The 21615-nt window shown below is 34.4% G+C and overlaps 1 protein-coding gene across 1 annotated transcript in view; it reads left to right on the forward strand.

Annotated features, from left to right (window-relative positions):
• Window positions 1–21615, forward strand: part of LOC145678368 (zwei Ig domain protein zig-8-like) — an 887136-nt gene that overhangs the window by 160693 nt on the left and 704828 nt on the right. The window contains exon 2 of the mRNA XM_081748434.1: window positions 3763–3820. The gene's annotated coding sequence lies outside the window, so the exon portion shown is untranslated. The remainder of the gene's footprint in view (window positions 1–3762; window positions 3821–21615) is intronic.

Genomic DNA, 21615 nt, shown 5'->3' on the forward strand with positions numbered 1-21615 from the left:
GCAGCGAAGCGGGGCGGGTTAACATAAATGACAGGCGATATAATGTTAAGATTTACTGCAATCTTCTATGGTTTTTATCATATCACTTGAAAGCGAAAAAGTAAAAATTATCTAAGTAACAAAGTTTATTGCGTTCCGGGGTGACCGCAGCGAAGCGGGGTGAACGCTGCTAGTGTCTACTATATTACAACATAAGAAATCATAATTGAATGCTGTTTTATAACAATAATGTCTCGATTTTAAAATAGAAAATTACCCTTGAAATGGCATGTAAAGGAAGATAAAAGTAGTGAGAATGTCGGTTGTGTAGCACACGAGTTTATTTCTGCTACGTTAAAACACGGTAAATACATGGTCAAAACAAATCAAGAACGACTGCAAGTGCCACATTCAATAACAGTATGAAACAGGCACCATGGCCCAAAAGATGTATTTCAGTGTGTGTTTCGTGGTAAGGGGACATCTTTGTTCCTAGTTGTGAGAACAATGTAGGAATGCACGGTATTAGTCGAAAGATACTCCAATAAACGTAAATCAAGCCCAGAAGTAGTTACTCGTGATTTTTTTAAAACAACTATGGAAAACATCGCATTTGTACGAGCAACAAACCAGTGATTGTCATGGCGTGTGAGGTTAATGTTCTTGCTATTGGCGTAGATAAACAGAGCCCACATTAATAACATTCCATCAGAATGAGCTCTGATTGAATCAGTTAAGTATCGTTTGTATTTTCCATCGTCATAATTTCCACAGATATCATTTATTGTTCTACTAAGAGCTATTTGGAAAACGGTTATCATATTAAACCAAGGCACCATTTCGACCTGAATGCTACATGTACAGCGATATTTACGTTCCAGCCTGAACTGCTGTTGTGCAGCTGATGAACATAATTTTAAACATAACTTATGAATGTGTGTAGAGTGCAGGAGATGTTAGAATATCGTTTGCTCTATAGTGACTGTTTCTCCTTCTGCTGTTGGATGGAACACTACCACTCGTCTTTGATTTTTTCGATCCCTGGTATTTGAACTAACGCACTGACGATTGACGTTCATAGAACGCCAAGAAACATGAAACATTATGACGTTCACAACACTAGTACTTTTCTTTATATAACATTACAAAGCATTGTTCCATTAACAGAAGTAAGTACATTGTTGTTTACTCATCTCCATTCAAGTATGTTTTTTCCTTCCTTTACTGTAATGTGCTACAAAAATTAGCTCTTTTATACAACGATGTCTGTGAAAAGGCCTATTGCAGTACCTTCCACTTCCGAGCTATTCAGGGTGCAAGCAGTAGATAAATAACTCTATACATTCTCGTGTGTGTGCTTGGCTCTTCGATATAACAGTTACTAGGACCCTTCTTAATATACAGTATATTAATAACTATCTCACTGAGTCAAAAAATAGATTGTTAAAAATTATATAAACTGATACATGTGGAATGTTGTATTAAACGTTGCACGAATGAAAAAAAAACAGTTATTAAGTAATTCCAAATAGTTGAAATTGTGAATATAGACAGAATGCACAAATTAGCTTACAAGTAACACTTCCAAGTGTAACACTCCAATTTTGATAAAATTTGGCAGGTAGAAACTATACATCAAATAAACAAACAAGTGTTTTTATTTTCTGCGGAAAAACGGTTTCAGGAGGCTAAAGCTCCCACGCAACATTTTGAAAGTTGACACCCGAAAGGCAAAAAAGAAGTGGACAGAAGTGAACGAAATTGTACACAGATATTGTAGACTTAAAATGAGTGAATACAAGTTTGGTATTTTTCTGGAAGAAACGGTTAGGTGGAGCATGGACCCCTCCAAACCATTGATCATGAAATATCAAAATTGCTAATAACAGTATGTCAGATTTGTGTAAAGAACATGAAGAATTGCAACGAAACTTTGTGTATGGACAATACGCAAAACATAATCGAATACTTATTTTTATTTTCTGCACAAAAACAGTTTTAGGGGACAAAAGTCTCAATCCAAAATTTTGAAAGTTGATTCCCAAAAGGCCAGAAGAAGTGAACGAAGTTGTGCACATATATTGTAGACATAAAATGAGGGAATACGGGTTTCGTATTTTTCTTTAAAAAAAAAAAAAAAAAAAGTTGAGTGGGACACAAACCTCTACAAAATTTTGATCGTGAAATATCAAAAGTGCTAATAACAGCAAGTCAGAAGTGCTTAGAGAACATGAAGAGTTGGAACGACATATTGTGTAGGGATAATACACAAAAAATAAACGAATACGGGTTTTTTATATACTGCGGAAAAGTAGTTTTAGGGGGAATATTCCCCACCCAAAATTTGAAATTTGGGGTTCAAAAGGCAAAAAAAGTGCACCGAATTGAATGACATTGTGTACAGATATTGCAGACGTAAAATAAGGTATTAGGTTTCGTATATTCGTGAAAAAAAGCGGTTGAATGAGGCACGGACCTTGTAAACCATTGATTACGATATATCAAAAGTGCAAATAAGTATACGGCAGAAGTTAGTAAAGAATGTGGAGAATTGCAATGAAATTTCGTATAGGAACAATTTGCAAAACAATAAATAAAACTTGTTTTAATTTGTGTGGAAAAACAGTGTTGGGGCCTAGGCTCCCTCCGGAAAACAAGTAAATATTACCGTAATAGTGCAGGAAGGAGTGGACCGAAGCAAATGAAATTGTGTGTAGATATTGTATAGGCCATATGTAAAATAAGGTCTTTCGTGTTTCTCAAGTTTCCTTATCCGTTTTGCTTCAAATTTGGCACATTGTAAGCAGACAGCAAACAGAAAAACATTGTAAGAGTTAAAGGTGCCTCCTGAAATACTATAAAATACGCTATACTTTTTGTACTTATTGATGATCTGCCAAATTTGAAGAAATCGGATGAAGACACTTGTGAAACACGGAAGGCCTTATTTTACATATCTAGTACTTACATACAATTTCATTCGGTTCGGTCCACTCCTTCCGCCACTCAACGCCTCGGTCCACTCGGTCCGTGCCCACCCAACCTTTTTTTTTTTTTTTTTTTTTTTTTTGAGGAAAATATGAAACCCGTATTCTCTCATTTTATGTCTACAATATTTGTGCACAATTTCATTCACTTCGGTTCAATTCTTCTTGCCTTTCGGGGGTCAACTGTCAAGATTTTGGGTGGGGTCTTCCCCGCTAAAACCGTTTTTCCGCAGAAAATGAAGAAAACCGTATTCGTTTATTTTTTGCATATTGTCCCTACACAAATTTCGTTGCAATTCTTCATGTCCTTAACACACATCTGACATACTGTTACTAGCACTTTTGATATTTCATAGGTTTGTAAGGGTCCGTGCTCCATCCAACCGTTTTCTTCAGGAAAATACGAATCATGTATTACTTCATTTTACGTCTGCAATATATTTGCCAAATTTCGTTCACTTCTGCCAACTTGTTTTTCCTTTCGGGCGTCAACTTTCAAAATTTGTGGTGGGAGCTTTTGTCCCCTAAAACCGTTTCTCCGCAAAAAATAAAAAAACACGTGTTAGTTTATTTCATGTGTAGTATCTACCTGCCAAATTTTATCGAAAACGATGTGTTACACTTGGGAAGTGTTACTTGTTAATACGAAGCAAACGGAAGAATTGCCAAAACTCTATTTTGGCCACTCGCCGTCGTGTAATCCTAGTATAATATCTCGTAATAAACAATATAAGTTGTCTGTATTTTATCTACGTCTAGGATGAATTAGAAAGTGAATCATTTCTTTTTGTTTCAGAACGTCTTGAACAGTGTTTCGCCAGTGCATCTTCGGAGATCTGCATCTATTCCATGACGTGAGTACACACAAATTAATTTGTTAAACATACCTTTCCATAACATGTTTCGCCACATTTTTTATGCTCCATCTTTTCTTCTTAAGTATTAAGAAGTATACTCATTCTCTTTCACTTTTGAAAGATGGTTTTCTATATTAAGCCTTTGGTCTCCGTAATAATTCAAATGTGCAAGCGGATGATACTTCTTACTATGTCCTGAAGCTCAGGGATCAAGTCAAGTAGGCGACCATCGACAGGGATTATTATTTATAAGATGTAACCTTAACTAGGAATATCAACTATGGAACTACCACTAAAATAAAATTAGAAATTAAATAACTGGGATAGACCTAAGCATTAGCAACTTAATATAATTAAGAAATTATTAGCAACATTGAGAACTGCCCATGTAATACTAGTGCATTCACACACGGTTGACCATAGTATATATATCATGGCTACATTAAAGGATAGTGCATATGGAACAAAGTAACAACCCTAACATAACCAAAATCTTCCCATTGCCCCAAAATTGAGGCGGTCTACTTTTTATCTTTTACCTATTATGTTATTTAAAAGCAATTATTTTATGAATAGATGGATTTGGTGTCTAACAACTTGGACCTCCAAATCTTCTTTTCATTTGTTTATTAAGTGTTCGTAAAAGATTGAATTTGGCGGAAACTCAACAAAATGTCGAATCGGAAAATTTGTGTTGCTTTTTCTACCTTTCAATATTTTAACTTTGATCTATTTTATTTACTCATTATATTAGGTCCTTTCACAATCAGAAACAATATAAACCTGTACGAAAATTATAGACTCAAATTGTTAACTGACATAAAACTCACAAGAGAAAGTCCCACAAGCTGTCGCTCAAATCTGATTGTCACATAGCACATCTGATTGAACATCATGAGAAATGAAAATTGGCAAAATGTTAGGTGCCATGGACAAGAAGGACAGGACCTACGGATCTTCAAGATTAGAATATACAAATAATAATAATAATCATGGAAAAATATACTTTTTAAGAAAATATCTTGAAAACCGTTAAAACAGTCAATATAATGGTAGCAAAATGTCGTATCGAAAACTACTAGCAGTGCTGCCATAGATGAGGCAATATTGCCAACTCAGCAAAGATATTTTGTTTGAAATAGCACCACATACAAATGTACACAGATTTAAAATGCACTATTATCACTAAACATAACAGTGAACATATTATCTTTCGGGAAGTTACATATTATCCTTCAGGCAGTTACAATTTATCGCTGTATGCTACTAATACAAAAAAATGAAAATGAAAATATGACTATCAAATTTAAAACAAAGAATATACTGGTTGGTGTAAGTAACTCTCTAGAAGTTATATAGTGTTAGCCATTAAACAAGCAACACCAAGAAGAAAACAGCGTAGGTTGTTTAAATTTGGAGACTATCAAGGGCATGAAAGGATAAACAATTATTTAGTACAACAGCAGAGGCGCAAGTATATTATCTACTGAAATGAAATAAGGCCGTTCAGAGAACCACAGTTTATTGGTAGACAAAGATTGGTGTGTGTGAGTGTGAATATGGTCAAAGATGTTTCGTCGTTGAAGGTAGCAGTACTACCTGCAGGATTTGGCGTCTAGTCGTGAGTGCATAATGTCATAACGAAAGTGTTGCTTACCCTTTTACTATTGGTGCTAGTAGTTGACTTAATGTGACTACAGTTGAGCGTGTCCCCTACAATGGCAACTCGCTTTGACGCGCCGGACCACAACGACCGTGCCATATCTCAAGGCATGAGGACAAGATCACTTGTGCATATGGCTCTAGTAACATCTACTGCATAGTGCAGTGTTTCCAAGGTCGCTTCTACGTGGTCTGGCAGAGCGGTTCATGTTTGCACGGCGCTTTTGCCGTAGATCCCTCTGACTGTGTAGCATATGTACAATGGCGTCGTGAACTTTATGTATGGAGAGACGGATGGCAAAACATAAACTTTTACGACTATTCCCATATGTGTCTGTATCATCACGATTGCGGCATTCTTATCAGACACTACCATTGCAGTAGGATGGACGACGCCACTGCATTTTAATTCACCATGTCGACCTGCCACCGGCTGTAATGGTGTGCGGTGCTATTGTATTTCATATTAGTTCGTACTTCATGTGTACTATAGTGTTTTTAATGCAGGTTTTGCTGAAGGCTACATTCCAACAGAACTAAGCGTGCTCTCGTCTTATACGTATTGCACTACATTTCTGTTTGGACACAGTGCTCCTCTGCTTCCTTGGCCAAGAGTTCCCCGACTGAACATGTCTGATAGATGGTTGTACAACACCTTTCATACATGACAACCAAGATAGCTATATTTGACAGTCTGTGGCATCCTGACGAATACATGACGAATTCAACAAAGATATTTATAACTGCCAGGTTTCTTTAAGAAGTCAATTTTAGAAAGGCACCGGTACACAATAAGGACCTAACGTCGTGAAGATATGTAAAAGTTGCTTCATGAGCCGAAATCAGTTTCCTCAATCATGTCATGTAGTAGATAAACAACATTCACGTCAACGATAGACAATGTTACCTTTTTTCGTATGTATATTCTTGTGAGATGTCAGCTACAGTTACACAGAAACTCAATATTACGATCAACTATGATCTATCAAATGGTGAAAGTTCACAATTAATAAATGCATATACGTGAATTAGCAGAAGAGGAAACGAACGTCTTTGATTCATTTCAGAACTTCCAGAGCCTGTTAAATACTACTACTACTACTACTACTACTACTACTACTACTACTACTACTACTACTAATAATAATAATAATAATAATAATAATAATAATAATAATAATAATAATAATAATAATAGTAATAATAATGTAAAAAATGTAAATTACAATAATACAAACGGAAGAAGAAAGCTAAGTAGATTAATGTTATAGTTTACAACATTTTCACAGTTATTTAAAGTACTGGGGACTCTGATCCCAATAACAAAGAGCAGGAAGTCATGGAGAATACCGGAAGTGCTAGTAAGAATCATAAAGAAGAAAGAATCTTGGAAGATAATATAAAGTGTTATAACAGAAAATGAAGATTTAAGAAAGAGAAAGGTCGAATGTTGGGACTAATCGGAAAGGATGATGAAAGATTAGAAAATAGAAAATGATTTGAAGAGCAAAGTTGTTATAAGTTTTAAAAGTGGAGGCTTTATTGCAGAAGCGAATGGAATATTGGTCTCAGCAGAAGGAAAAGATAATAAGAGAAAAGTTTATTACAAACTGAGAATAGATTTACGAAGGGTTACTTCAGAATTTCGCATATGAAGGTTGAAGGGCGATTTACGAAGGAAATTGAAGGACGAATTAGAAAAAGGAGATTGAGATGTTAAAGAAACACTATGAAGAAATGGAAGTATAAGAATATTTTTGGAAAAGTTGGTCCTGATACTAAATTTTTGAAGAAACTTAGGAGAAGATGTCTAGAAGTTTCAACTATCTAATGGGGAGAAAATACTAGAAGGAAAATGTCCTTGAGAACAATTGTCTTCGAACGTACAAGAAGAAGAAAAGGATTTTAATCAAAGTGAATACAATATTCATTTACAAATTCATTACAGTTTTCTTGTATTATAAGGTCTATAGTACGATCTGCTAGTAGTTTAATTAAAAATGTTATAAGTATTGATTAATGTTTATCACAAACACTTTACATATTCTTGATATATCCTAAATAAAACTATGAAACAACAAAAACGTAGGGGCATGGATATTTGATTTAAAATGCAGTAACACGTAGTTTGTTGAAAATAAAATAACTTGAAATAATGTAAATAAAATAATGAATATATAAGATTTTAAACACTTTACTTGTTAATGTTGTGACAAAAAATCTAAAGTATGTATATTTTGGAAAGTTAATATTTTTATTTCTATAAAATATTAATAGAAATAACCAGTGACGACGCTAGAGGGGGGGCAAGGGGGGCGAGCGCCCCCCTAGTAGCTACTTCTGCCCCCCTGACTGCCACCTAGACTGCCCCCCCAGACTCCTACAATCTTTAAACATTCTACATGTAGTATTTTATATCAGTATCATAACCAATCTCATTGACAAATTGTAGTCTACTTTCCATGCATTTACTATGTGGCAGATTAGTCCTCAATCTTTATTCTTTGAGCGTCTGGGTATGCACGCATATTTCTGTTTTCTAATTTAGCGCTTTTTGAGGTAAATTTTAGTTATACTTCTTTCTTATGATTTTTAATTATTGCGCCTAGTGAACAATAGTAGATTTGGTCGACTTGTTTTCTTCTTATTGGATAAACTTTGATTGGAAACAAAAGAAAGGTAAAACCAGTTACGTAACTTGTTTGCATTTATCCAGGTTTGAAGTTTTCAGTTTCATATTTTGTTTTATTTCAAGATTCTATAGGCCCTACTTCTTTTTTCTGAAACATTATTCTCGGCTTTCAATATTCAGAGGATGTGCTTATAACAGCTTAGTTTGCAACTACCAGGGCTTAATTTTTTGAAGAGGATAAAAAGAGTTGTGTTTTCCCTTCCTGAAAATGATGATAATAAATTTATGGAATTAAATTGATTCCCAATAAAACGTATTGTCAGAGTGCAGATCTTTAGTTACTAATCGGTTTATACTAGTGCTCCCTTACTTATTTTGTTTTAAGGTACTGATGTGAAGTCTACCATATTCACTAGGAACTGCTGAAAAATTCGTAGCTCAACCCAGAAGGAGTGCACGTGGAATGGTTAAGTTTTACTACTTCTACACTTCCCCCGAGAGTCAATATACTACCTTGTGCAGTGCTCCAGTTTTTGCAGAAAAGTTAAAAAATCTAAAGATTTCCTCGCACCACTGTTCGTAGCACTACCCCTATCAGATCTAAAATGGCATCCTTTCACCTGTTATTTAAGTTTGGGAAATAAGTACACGTAATAGTTAGACGGAGCTAAATCTGCGGAATAAGAATGATGATCTAGACATTGAAATCCTAGATTATGCAATGTCAGTTGTGTTCGCAGGGGCTTGATGAACAGGTGTATTCTCCTGAAGGAACAGAATTCCTTTCTTTTCATTTTCCGCGGCGTTGAACTTTGAATTTTTCTTTCAGTTTTGTAAGTAATATAAAGATTCTGGATTAAATATTTGACCGTTGCGGAGGTAGTCTATGAGTACGACTCCATACTTATCCCAGAAGAATGTTGCAAACAGTTTCTGAACCTACTTATGTTTCTTGAACTTCTTGGGGCGATGGAGAAATGAGTGCTACTACTCCATTGACTGTTGTTTCGATTCAGGATCATAGTGGTACAACCATATTTAATCTATGGTTACTATTCGTGAGCGAAATTGATCAGCATTACTGTCAAATTGGAAGAAGACTTCTCTTAATGCCGTCAATCTTTTATTCTCCTGACAGATATTTTGGGAACCCATTATATCGAGAACTTACGCATACCCAAGCCATTCTGAATTATGCAACCGACGAGTTCCAAAGAAATGACCAGAATCTCTGACACAAGTTTTGCTGAGAAGGTAAAATCTGAGAAAGTGGGGTGCAGCCAGACCTCAGACTATAATAAGTATATCGTGAGTTTACTATACACTTTAAAAAGTATATAAATAATAGCTTAAATTATTTTTGCCACTCAAAACTGGAGCGGCCTAGGTCCTCCGGCCCCGTGCTATATCCACCACTGGCTGAAATGCTGCAATTTTAAAGAATAATGTCACAAATTGCATCCATGATTTCGGGAAGAGTCATTGCTTTTAATCATCCTGGATGTAAAGCATAATTTGTTGAGAAATTGCCACGTTTATACTAAGCCACTTACTTCTTCACCACTGTATAACGGAGGAGAGTCCCGTGGTGTGTCACTGATTTCCTAATTAATTTACTTCGATGACTTCCCTTGGTGGAACAAAAATGTTATAATAGTTAAGGATCTGGATGTTTGTGAAATTATCTGTTTGGGCACACATAATCACTTCAGAGGCCTGAGAAACAATAAGAATGTCAATATTAATATGAAAATTTGTATTTGTACATACAGATATGTTTTTCTAAACTACGGTTTCATTTTTCTACCTAGTACCTACATTCCTTCTGTATTGGACTACGACATTTTCAGCAGCTTCTCGTAAATTCTCCCCCCCCCTCTCTCTCTCTCTCTCTCTCTATATATATATATATATATATATATATATATATATATATAGAGAGAGAGAGAGAGAGAGAGAGAAAGAGAGAGAGACGTAGCATATAGTACTAGAATGTATTACTTGTAGCATACGCGAAAGTAATTCAATTTATGTTTAGGCTTCAAAAGTTTCATTGAAAAATATTCCATGTGCAGACATTACTTATTTGTTAGTTATAAATTTTACTTGAAATAAGTTTAATTTTTAATCATATAGGTCTAATATGAAAACTGCAACAAAATACACAATTTAATGTAAAATAAGTCAAAAGTAATTAATATGTCATTTTTGGTATGGCAAATAACTGCCCCCCCGAAAATGTATCTGCCCCTCTTTTGCCCCCCTAAGAACTTAAAGCTGGCGTCGTCACTGGAAATAACTGTGTCTTTTCAATTAATTATGCCTCGTTTTTATTTCTGAATAATACAGCATCGAAAAATCGACTATTAATCTATGTCATCTGTTGGTGTCGTAAAAAGAAATTCAATCTTGACTTCATCCGCCTGAGTTTTCACTATGAAGTTTTCTTGCTTTATACAGGACAGGTTCAGATGGAGAGGCGCACGTTGGAAGTCTAACCACTTCATCAAATGAAATCATATTTTAATGAACAATGTTGAAAATGCATTCTATGTGTGTTATGTATTGTCTGTCACATAAGAAAATGTATGTTTTCCGCAGGATAGCATCTTTTGCCCCTTACTATGATAATTAAATCGGTACATATTCCTTGCTACCATCTCGCGATATAATTAAATGGTTTAAAGGTTTTAAAAGCTCAATCCCTAACCAAATCGATAACTGCATGATCTCTCTCTTTCCACTTCACACTTGACATTATACAAATATCGTAAATCTTAATAAAAAAAAAAAACAATGTTCTTTCACAGCGTGAAGCTTAAAGTTATTGCCATATACTTACAGAGTTGAGGACTTGTGTCATCTTATTCCGTAGCTCATTCGATCCATGCAGAATTCCCATTCCCGCGACCAGCGTTCGAATCTGCGTAATACTTTTTTTTTTCATTGATCAGGTAGGACTCCAGTAATAAAAATATGGTTATAGTTTAAGGTATGATTCGATATTCTGCAAGTATTTGATTTGCTGTAAAGCGAACAAGATGGAGTAGAATTTTACAAGCGTAAATTCTTCTACTTTTTATTTCTAAAAAAATATGAATAAGTTTAAAGCTCAAAAATAAATTGAATTTTCTTCAATTGTTCAATTGTAGCCCATAATTAGCTATGGTCAAGGAGATAGATTTCAGTTGTTTTGTGTGTGGTCCGCACAGTGGCTTTCATTATCTTTATTTCTGGAACTAAATATAACTAATTTTATTTTTCGTTTAGATATAAACTACTTACCTTTCGTTCTTAATGAAACAGAGAGCATAGTGCAAAATGTCACTGTGGCATATTTCATTATATAAAGAAATGAAAAATAAGACAATTATACTTGAAAATGTCGAAGATAATATGACAAATATTTTGAACAATTCTAAAATAGAATTAAGCAATGGTTTAAAATAATATAAACTGCAACGAAATGCAGGGAATTTGAAGTTAGCAAAAATATTTGCCATTATAAGCTGAAATACAAGTTTCTTGAATAAATAGGGAAACTCCACCTTGAAACATACACCACGAATTTGTCTCTCGATAAAATCTGAAATATGTTAAGAACCTTAAACCTTGAAGAATGCAACACAAGTTTGGATCCCATACTTATAATATTGTCGTGACAAACTGACTAAACTAGCGATAAATACAGGGAGCAGATCTCTGAACTAGCTCCTGTTTTCCGTTTTTTTTAAATATAAATCAACGTATCTAACGCCGGAATTTTGGCAAATGATATTTTTTTCTTGGCGTATATTTCATGGAGAACATGTAACATCAACATTTCATTAACAAATGTAGCAACTGATCAACTTGAATAATTACAAAAATAGACTACTTTGTTTGCTAGAATCCATTTGTGGTGGGAGTTCCAACACCATTTTTTAAGGTGTTTAAATACCTCGGAAGGTTTTACAGAATGTTTGTTATTATACATATGTTTGTTCTGTTTGATACGAAAAATGTTTATTATGAAGAAAATTGTCTGCAGAGCTCTTTCTAGAATGTCTGTCATTAGTTGTCGTAGTTGATTTGATTTTAGCGTCCCATTCAGCAGCGAGGCTATATTAGACATGGACTTATAGCTGAACGTAGGATCCGAAACACATTAGGTATTGCTGAGAATCGAACTCTGTTTTCAGAAAAAAAGTATCTGGCCACAGTCAGTTCTTACCTGTTGAAGTTAGAACAGACCCTATTATTATACTTCTATTGGGAAGCAGTGATGAAACTGGTAAAGAATTTCTTGACTTGAAAGCAGTCACACTCGTGTCCCGGTATGACCGGAACAGACTTGGAAACGACGAAACGTCGTCATACACACGGGGAATTTGTACGATACTGTTAGCGAAACATGTATGCTTTATGCTGGTCTAGTGGCCAGCGCGTGCGATTTGGGTTCTTGTAGCCTCGTGTTCGATTCCCGTTAAGGGTCAATTATAATTTTACTTGAATTAGAATTTATTTTCATTAACCATCCGTCTCCTTTAGTCTAGAGACTTAAACGTTGAGAAAAGTATGTGGGAAAAATGTTAAAGACTATACAAGCAAAAGTCAGGTGCCAGTGTTTTGTAAGCTATTGACAATAATAGAAAAACAGGAAATAAAATCTCTCGAGAACTAAAACTGAACAATGTCTTAGCACTCATGCTTAATTTGCTACTAGCGTGACACACTAAATTCAATGTAATATAAATATTACACAAAAAAATTCGCTACTTGACTGTTGATAACATGGAAAACGCTAGGTATTGTTAAATGTTAAACATAACACCTCATTTTTATGTCAATAAATATCTTTAATAAATAAATAACAAACAGTAACAATACTATTAATCTATATCTGCATAGTATATAAATGAAAAATACGTTGTCTATCATAACAAAATATGGCTGAACCGTTTGAAATGAATTTTATTAACATAGTTAACGCCTACCTCGGACTAGGTTGTTGTCACGCCATTTTTATTAAATTCCGTAACAGAGAATGCCAAAAATAGAATATCTAGCGTTTGTGAGAAGAAAATTGATATATAAAACCTTATTTAAAATCTTTCAGAATACATACTGTCTTTCCACTCGGTATGGACATTAGTTTATTAATAATATTCTCATTAAATAGTGAATATGATTTCTTCTTTCAACGTACTGAACATCTAATAATAAAAACAAAATATAATAACATTGTTTCTTTCTTCTTCGCTTTATGTTTTCACACACCAGTATTTTATTGATACCATTGTGTGCGTTTTTTAAAAAATGTATTCAGTTCACAGTTTAGAGAGAGATCAAGACAGGCACTTGACTGCGCCTCAGCGTATATTCCTTTGCACTTCTGCCCAGCGATGACTCACTAACTTGCTACTTTCGTTTCAATTACTTGTATATTTAGTTTCAGATGTAAGCTTATTTTTACATTTTATTAATCCAAATACATCTAGAACTCCTTTGCTTTTGTTCTACTTAGGTAGAATCATACCTGCAGTCTTATATTATTATTTTTGAGAAAAAAAACTCACAGAATGAAACCGTATATAAACCTATAAAACTACAAGTAATGCCTGTTTCTTCGGCAAAAAGAAGAAAGTAAATATTAATGTTACATATGATGGATGTTCCTTCGATGAAAATTAAGTAGTCCACTTGACAATGACTCGAATATGGATCAGTTGATTGGCAGGTTAGAACGTTAAACACTACTGTACGGCACATACTTATGTGCTTGTTTTCTTGCTATACACTTTAAACACTCAGTTTGTGATTTTTCTCTCTGTCGTCTAACCATATAACAGTTTCTCTGCTTTTCTGCTTGTCACATTATTCATGTTATTTGTTGCGTAAATTGCATTTGCGAACCTAACGTATTTTGTTATTTTGCCAGGATTCACATCTTTAAAAGTTTTTAAGGTCAATTACATTAAGCGAACTGATTTTCTCAAATCTTCCCTTGATTCAAGAGGCAAGAGACTATCCCGTGGGAAACATGCATTTTCTTATGTGACAGACAATGAATATAAGTAATCTTGCAATACCTTGTAACAATCTATTGTAAGATAAAAAATTTTCTTCCTATTCATTCTTTAAATTTCTTTAAATCCAGAAGAGTTGAGTCAGTAAGCCTACAAAACACATAGCCTACAAAATACTTACAGCTTTAAATTTTGAAACAACTAAAACCATATCATTTTTATTCCGTAAGACTAGATGAAATTCGTTTTCTTCACATCTACTCTTGATTTCCTAGATTTGACACTGATATCGAACGCTTATTATTATATTTAAATGTCACCAAATTCCCATTCCAGCACATATCAAAGGAAAAAAATGAAATGAAATATTTAAGTTTAACGTCCCATGGTTATGCCGGTTAGGCTAAAGTAGACGGTGATAATGAGGAATGAATGGAATGGTGGAATGATGAAAGTGGGAGGAAACGGAATAACCCCGAGAAAACCCACGAGCATGGTGTTTGTCCATCACAAAGTCCACACGGCGCGAACTGGGATCAAATCAGGGACTCCAAGTAGCAGAGGTGAATGCTCTACCACTGAGCCACCGCGCTCCCTTCCATATCAAAAGAGTAAAACATAGACTTCAACGATGTCGGGAGTGTTACGAATGATCTCAGCAACCCCAGAAACTAAGGATTGTACAGCATTATAGGTTTCATTAGTCGTTTCTTCATATCAACCTCTTACACTTTCTCGACCCCTTGCCAAAAATATACTAAAGCTTATTTAGGTTAATGTTCACTCATGTACCGAAAAATCACTAAAATTGATTTTAGTGATTTAGAAGGTGTTAGCCATCCTACTTTCACGTGTCATATACAACAACCTACATACCTTTGCCGAAAATGTGCTATGATATGAAGTAAGTCCAAGTAAGTTAATGCAGCCAAAGTAATCAAAATTAGCGAAGCTAGGAGCAGATCGTGGAAAAATATCGCCACATTTACATTATTTACAGTGGCGTATTTTCGATTTTGTTTATAGAAAATGTCTCCTTGCTTCCCTCGAAACGCGCATTTTCAAGAAACGATGTAACGCAGTCTGTTTATTTGAAAGGAACAATTGTTATACCAAATTCCGTATTTCTAAGTTGAGAGACTCCATTTTTTGCCTAAACTTTGAATATCTTGCTTCCCTTTTGGATACGCACTTTAATGAAAGTAACATAAAAAATACATAAGGTAGACAAGGGTCAAATCAGGTACCAAAAATCATTCAAATCGGTCCATCAGCCTAGTAGGAATTAGATGATGAATATCTTTACATTCCGATCGTTATATTCCCATTTACAACGATCACTAAAAGTTAAAAATTTGAATTCCCTTTACATCTCCTCAATTAAGCAGATAATATTCTTTATTTGACCTACGTTTATGTAGTGTGCTTTACTGCGAGCATTACCATGAATGGCAATTCGCTAGCATCTATGATGGAAGATTAAGCTTTATTGCTTTAACAGTATTTATCATTATAATTCAATTTTAAGTTCTCTTTCGGAACTAGAAAAAGTGGTAAGCTGAATAAAGTAAAAAGCATTAATTTTGAATCACACCTATCTCGGAAATTATGACAATAGTTTGAAATTTTGAACAGAAACTACCTAGTGTTCAATTTATGTATTTTTAATACTAAACTATGATTTCGAGGTCCAAAATATAGGTATTGAAAGGTTTTCTGGTCACGATTTGGTTTTCCTGGATGAAATTCCTTGCAAAAGTACATTAGAAGTACTTTAATTCTTTAGGAATATCTTTTAGAGGTATGTTTCCTTTTTCATATTCCTATACTTCTCTAGCTTGTTGGGCTTAAAGCTGTGTTAAGTGTCCTTTAGAAAGTTTAGAGCTATGGAAGTGTATATGTTTCTAAGTTATGTTTCAGAATATTTTGTTCTACACAACATTCATCTTATGAGTTTTGCAAACGTTGGATATTTTAATTAAGTATTGACGCAATTGTTCTATTTCTTAAAGAAAATACATTGTCCGTATAAATGCTTTCCGTATCAGTATTATAAAATTGTTGAAAGCATCTTCTAACAGCAATAATGGCAACAATACTACCCCTTAACACCAATCAATTCTTTTGGTAGTAAACAATTCTTTCGAACAAATTTCCTGACGAACCTTCCCGACAACGGATGATACGCTTTTATGACCAGTTTTATGGGCCATTTTTCTGTGCAGTTTGTTATGAGGGAAACAGATGCACGAGAAAAAGAGCTTTCCGAAAGCATCTCCTCCTTTTTGAAAGCGATAAAACAGTAGATGAATTCAATACCTTGATATTCTTCCGAATGGTTTCTCTCGACTTAGCTATCAATACACAAACAAGAGTAGTTTTCTAATCCAGCTGTACCAACATTCATAAATTCCATTACTTATAAATTAAAAAAGAATTAGATCATGTTTTAAAGTGAACTTAATACTTTAAAACTTTTTCCTTTTCTATGCATTTCTAGGTTTTGTATGTGTGAATGCTACAAGAGAACCCACTCAATGTTAATGTAAGATTAAGTATAATATTAATTGTGGCATGATGGTGTGTATAATTGTCTTATTCTGGAACTGTGAATTTTCAAAGAATTCTTTCAATTGACTATTAATTAAAGTCAATCTTGAAAACCTATACATAGGAAATACTACAGTATTTTTCAAAACCTGTCTATCATATTTGATTATCTACTTATGGCTTGGAGGTAGAATGCCCATATCTGGTACTAGAAGACCGAATTCGATCCCAGACTGTGCAAGAATATAGTGGGCACCATCGTAACTGAGGGTTTTCCCAAGATTCTCTCATTTCCACCTATTCTCATTCCATCAGTTCATTTCATAAGCATTCACTTCATCCGTTTTCTTTAGTCTACAAAGCACAAACGTGGGACGTAAAACTGAGATTTTATTTCATTTTTATTTCTACAAGAAGATTTAAAATATAACATTATTATTTTAGTGTAAGTTTGAAGATATGAATACAATTTTTTTTGTTTCCAGTCTTCAGCTTACTTCTTTTACTATCTCTTTTAAGTTTAGTAAAATGCAGAGAAAAAATATTAAATACACACAGTGTCATATATCAAATCTCTCATATTATACACATTTTTGTGATGAAACAATATAGTGTGAAGTACTTTTAGATATTATTATATTGATGCAGTTGGTTTAAACAAAAACTATTTTAAGGAATGCTTATAACTAACTCTATGGTCACTGGAACCAGGAGATTCAATGTCGCGTTCACATTAGTTGTCCATTGGCTTCTGTCCTTAGCCAACTGGATCCAGTTTCTATTTTGTATTCCTATTTCTGCGAGATCCATCTTAATATTGTCCTCCCATCTGCGCCTAGGTCTTCTTAATGGACTATTTCCGATTGAATTTCCAGTCAAAAGGAGTGCTTGTAGCATTAACATAAATGACCAATTTATTTGAAAAGTAGTATGCCTAATTAAAAAAAAAAGCTTCATTGAATACATATTCATCTTTTGATGTCAAATATTGTCTTCTTCGTACTGCTATAGAAGGGAAGATGAAATGAAACCGAGGAATAAGAAGAAGAACACAACTGATAGATGATCTGAGAAACAGAAGAAAATATTGGGAGTTAAAAGAGGAAGCTGCAGATTGAAAAACGTACAAGAAACATTTCCAGGCCTAAATGTAAAATTTTTAAAAAAAAAGCTTTTTAGTCCCAGGACCTGCCGAAAGGCAGAGTACTTAATAATAATAATAATAATAATAATAATAATAATAATAATATATATATATATATATATATATATATATATATATATATATATATATATATATATATATATATATATATATATATATATATAAATCGCGTTTTTCACCTGTGGCATGATGCATTTTTCCTAATGAATCAGCGTAATACCTTCAGTCACTGTATGCTTACCTACCCGGAACCCCAACGTGAAACGATCATATTACTAATATTATTGGTAGAAAATTTTAAGCGCAGTAGAAGACAAATTTTCTTAGGAAGGAAGTCGAAATGCTTTCATAACATTATTCACTTTATATAAGCTTAATCTAGCAGACAATATCTAATGCCTACATTATACAGAAAGTATTACACAAAGAGATCTTCTTTGTCCTTCTGTTCATTTGTGAGGAACCCTCGTGCACTAACGTTGACGAAATCCAATTTCCCATACTTATTATTATGTGCTTTGCTTTACGAAATGTTGAACTTTTGTTTAAGAGTTTAGAGATTGAGCCGAAGAAACTCGAGCCTCAATTGGCCTTCCATTCCTTCAGTCAGTTGTTGTTGCAGCATCTGCATGTCTACCAAAAGGTTTTACCGTATCATTTTACAGAACCAATATAATCAGGAAATACTGATCACGCATTTCAGTAAAGTAGGTTTTGTGGTGAATAAATTCCATGTATGTGGGTTTCCTCGTGGAGGGGGAGTTCCCATTTCGTCACACTGTCTTCCTTTTACCATTTCATTCATTCTCGCCAGTACCGTCTCCTTTAGCCTACACGCCATAAACACAGAAATATATAATTTAATTCAATTTTTTTTATGGATTAAGTACCACACGTGTTCACAATTTCATTATGGATTGCAGCCTAAATTTACAATTTAGTTTTAAATAAATTACTTCACTTGATTATGTAACTTTTGTAGATCATTTTTATTATATGTGCCAGACTTTTTTCTACAAATGTGACAGATGATCTAACTACACCATTATCTAGCGTAGTAATTTCTCAAACAAACGCCCGTTTAATTTGTACCATTATCTAGCGTACAAGTTAGGGATACCTAAAATTGTGATGTATTTGTTTCTGATATTTCCTTGTATTTACTTTAAATTTTAAATGTTGCTGTTTACTGCCTTCAGAGCATCTATTTAACACCTGAAGAAAATGTCAACATTTGACTTTCTTAAGACTGTTTCTCAGTTATGGATTTCGGGAGTTCAATCGCTTGATTAATTTTAAATTTCCAAAGTGGCAAAATGTATTTGTGCTTTTTTTTTGTAAAAAAAGGATATATTCTTTTTAAGTGAAAATATGTTAAAAATAAATTATTTAAAATGGCATACCTTGTTAAAATGTTTTCACTGAAATATATATTACTATATATAAATTTGTACAACCTTAAACAAATCACAGAAAATGAAGTCTATATGGTTTTTGCCCTGGAACCGTATAAAAGAAATTAAATAATATTTGTAACTAAATGCATATAAATGTAGGGTAACATAGAAACAAAAGTAACGTAGTTAAACAACAGCAACATTTATGACATTTTGTGTTCCAACGTAAAACAATAAAATGGCTGAAAGGTATAATAAAAGCAATGTTTTCTTTTGGATGTTCAGGTGAAATTTTTGTTATATATTTTTAGTTCTTTCCCGTTGTAGTTTAATGTACTGTAATAAATGTTCATATTTTTTCCTTCTCAGGAGTGTAGTTTTTTTTCTTGAAATGGGAAGAAACAAAGACAAAAATATAAAAAAGAGAATATTGTTCCCCACTATCAACTACAGACTACGATTTCTTCATAAAGGCAATTTATACCGTGATAATAGTAGGTTTAGGTAACCTCTTAAAGGGTTTTGTGAAACGAAGGTAGGTACTGGTCCTTCTGTGTCAATGGATACAGTGTGCTCTTTGCTAAATGGAGTTGCATAATTGTGTGGTGGAAGAAACGGATGGGAAGAGCTATCGGGGCTATTTGGACGCTACTGATGACCTTGCGGGCTGCCTTAATTACCGTCATTTAAAACTGTCGTCGCTACGATGGAGGCCGTGTTTCAGTGCGGGGTGTTTGTTGGAAAGGACGACAGGGAAGGGAAACAGCTTGAGTTAGCTAAATGCTGGCTGCCAGCGCGTAGGACGTATATACAAGTCACTCAGTCAATCGATGCAGTGACATTAGCGCGCAGCGGAAAGCCACACCAACAGGCTATCATGGTTTAAAAGAAAAGAAAAAAATCTTTAGTTGTCTAACGTAAAGCCTAGATATTACTGGCAATTTGGAACACCTTGTTCTTAATCTGTTGATACATTTTTCTTTCATTTTCTTCTTTCTGTAGCCAACGCTTAACATACTGTACGAGGGCAGTGCAATATTTATTGTTCGCTTATGTGTCTACATGTTTCGCTCATAAGAAACTTATATGAACCAACAAGTAAGTGTTAGGATAGGGGAGAAACTGACAGAGGAAAGTGCAATTGGAAGGGTAATTCGAAAAGGATGCTGTTTCTCGCCAACATTATTTAATATCTATTTAGAACAAATAGTGAAAAAGAGCCTATATGATGAAGACGGCATTTCGGTAGGAAGTAGACTGATTAGATGCATAAAATTTGCAGACGATATGGCACGTGTTGCAGAATCTGAAAAGAAAATCAATAGGACGTTAGAAAACTTGAGGAAGGGCTTTGAAGAATATGAGATGAATATAAATGTTAGAAACACAAAAGCCATGGTAATTGGAACGAAGCGGTCTGTGTCAAATATAAAAGTAGGAGGGGGAGGGAAATAGAACAAGTGAATAGCTTTCGATATCTGGGTACTATTCTTAGTAATAACATGAAGTGCGAACGTGAAATAAAGGCAAAAATAGTAATGCGAAAGAAAAATGAAATGAAATGAAATCTTTGAGTTTTATGTCCCACGATTATTCCGGTTAGGCTAAAGGAGACGGTGATGATGAGTAATGAATGAAATGGTGGAATGAAGAAAGTGGGAGGAAATGGGAGAACCCCGAGGAAACCCACGCACACGGTGTTTGTTCACCACAAAGTTCACTTGGCGGGGGCTGGGATCGAACCCGGGACCCCAAGAATGGAGAAAGAAGCCTTTAGGAAAAGGAAAAGTCTGTTCTGTGGGACTTTGATTAAAGATTTGAGAAAAAGACTCAAAAAACGCTTCGTGTGGAGTGTGGTACTGTATGAGGCGGAAATATGGACATTACATAAAAGTGATGAGAAACGACTGGAAGTCTTCGCATAATGGGTGTGGAGAAGAATGGAAAGAATTAGTTGAGTAGAGCGGAAAACGAATGAGAGGGTGTTAGAAATGTTAGGAGGAGAAAAGAATGCTTTTAGATATTATTGAAAAGAGGAAAAGAAACTGGTTGGGACATTGCCTGAGAAGAAATTGTGTCATAAGGGACGTCCTAGAGAGTATGGTAGCAGGAAAGAGAGAGAGAGGGCGAAGGAGGTTACAATTAATGGGCGATATAAAAACAGAAAGATCATACATGAAGACGAAGAGGCTAGCTGAAGACTGTAGAGCATGGAAATTTCTCAGCTGCGGCAAGTGACCTGCCGTTAAGGGCAGAATACCTATGATGATGGTGATGATATGTCTACATTTGTATGTGGATTTGGAGAACAGACTAAAAGAATTTCATACTAATATTTAGAATCCGGACTTGCTCTACTGTAATTGTTCAGTGACTTT

The sequence above is a fragment of the Thermobia domestica genome, chromosome 2 (genome assembly GCF_964235325.1).
Source record: "Thermobia domestica chromosome 2, izTheDome1.hap1.1, whole genome shotgun sequence".
Taxonomy (NCBI): domain Eukaryota; kingdom Metazoa; phylum Arthropoda; class Insecta; order Zygentoma; family Lepismatidae; genus Thermobia; species Thermobia domestica.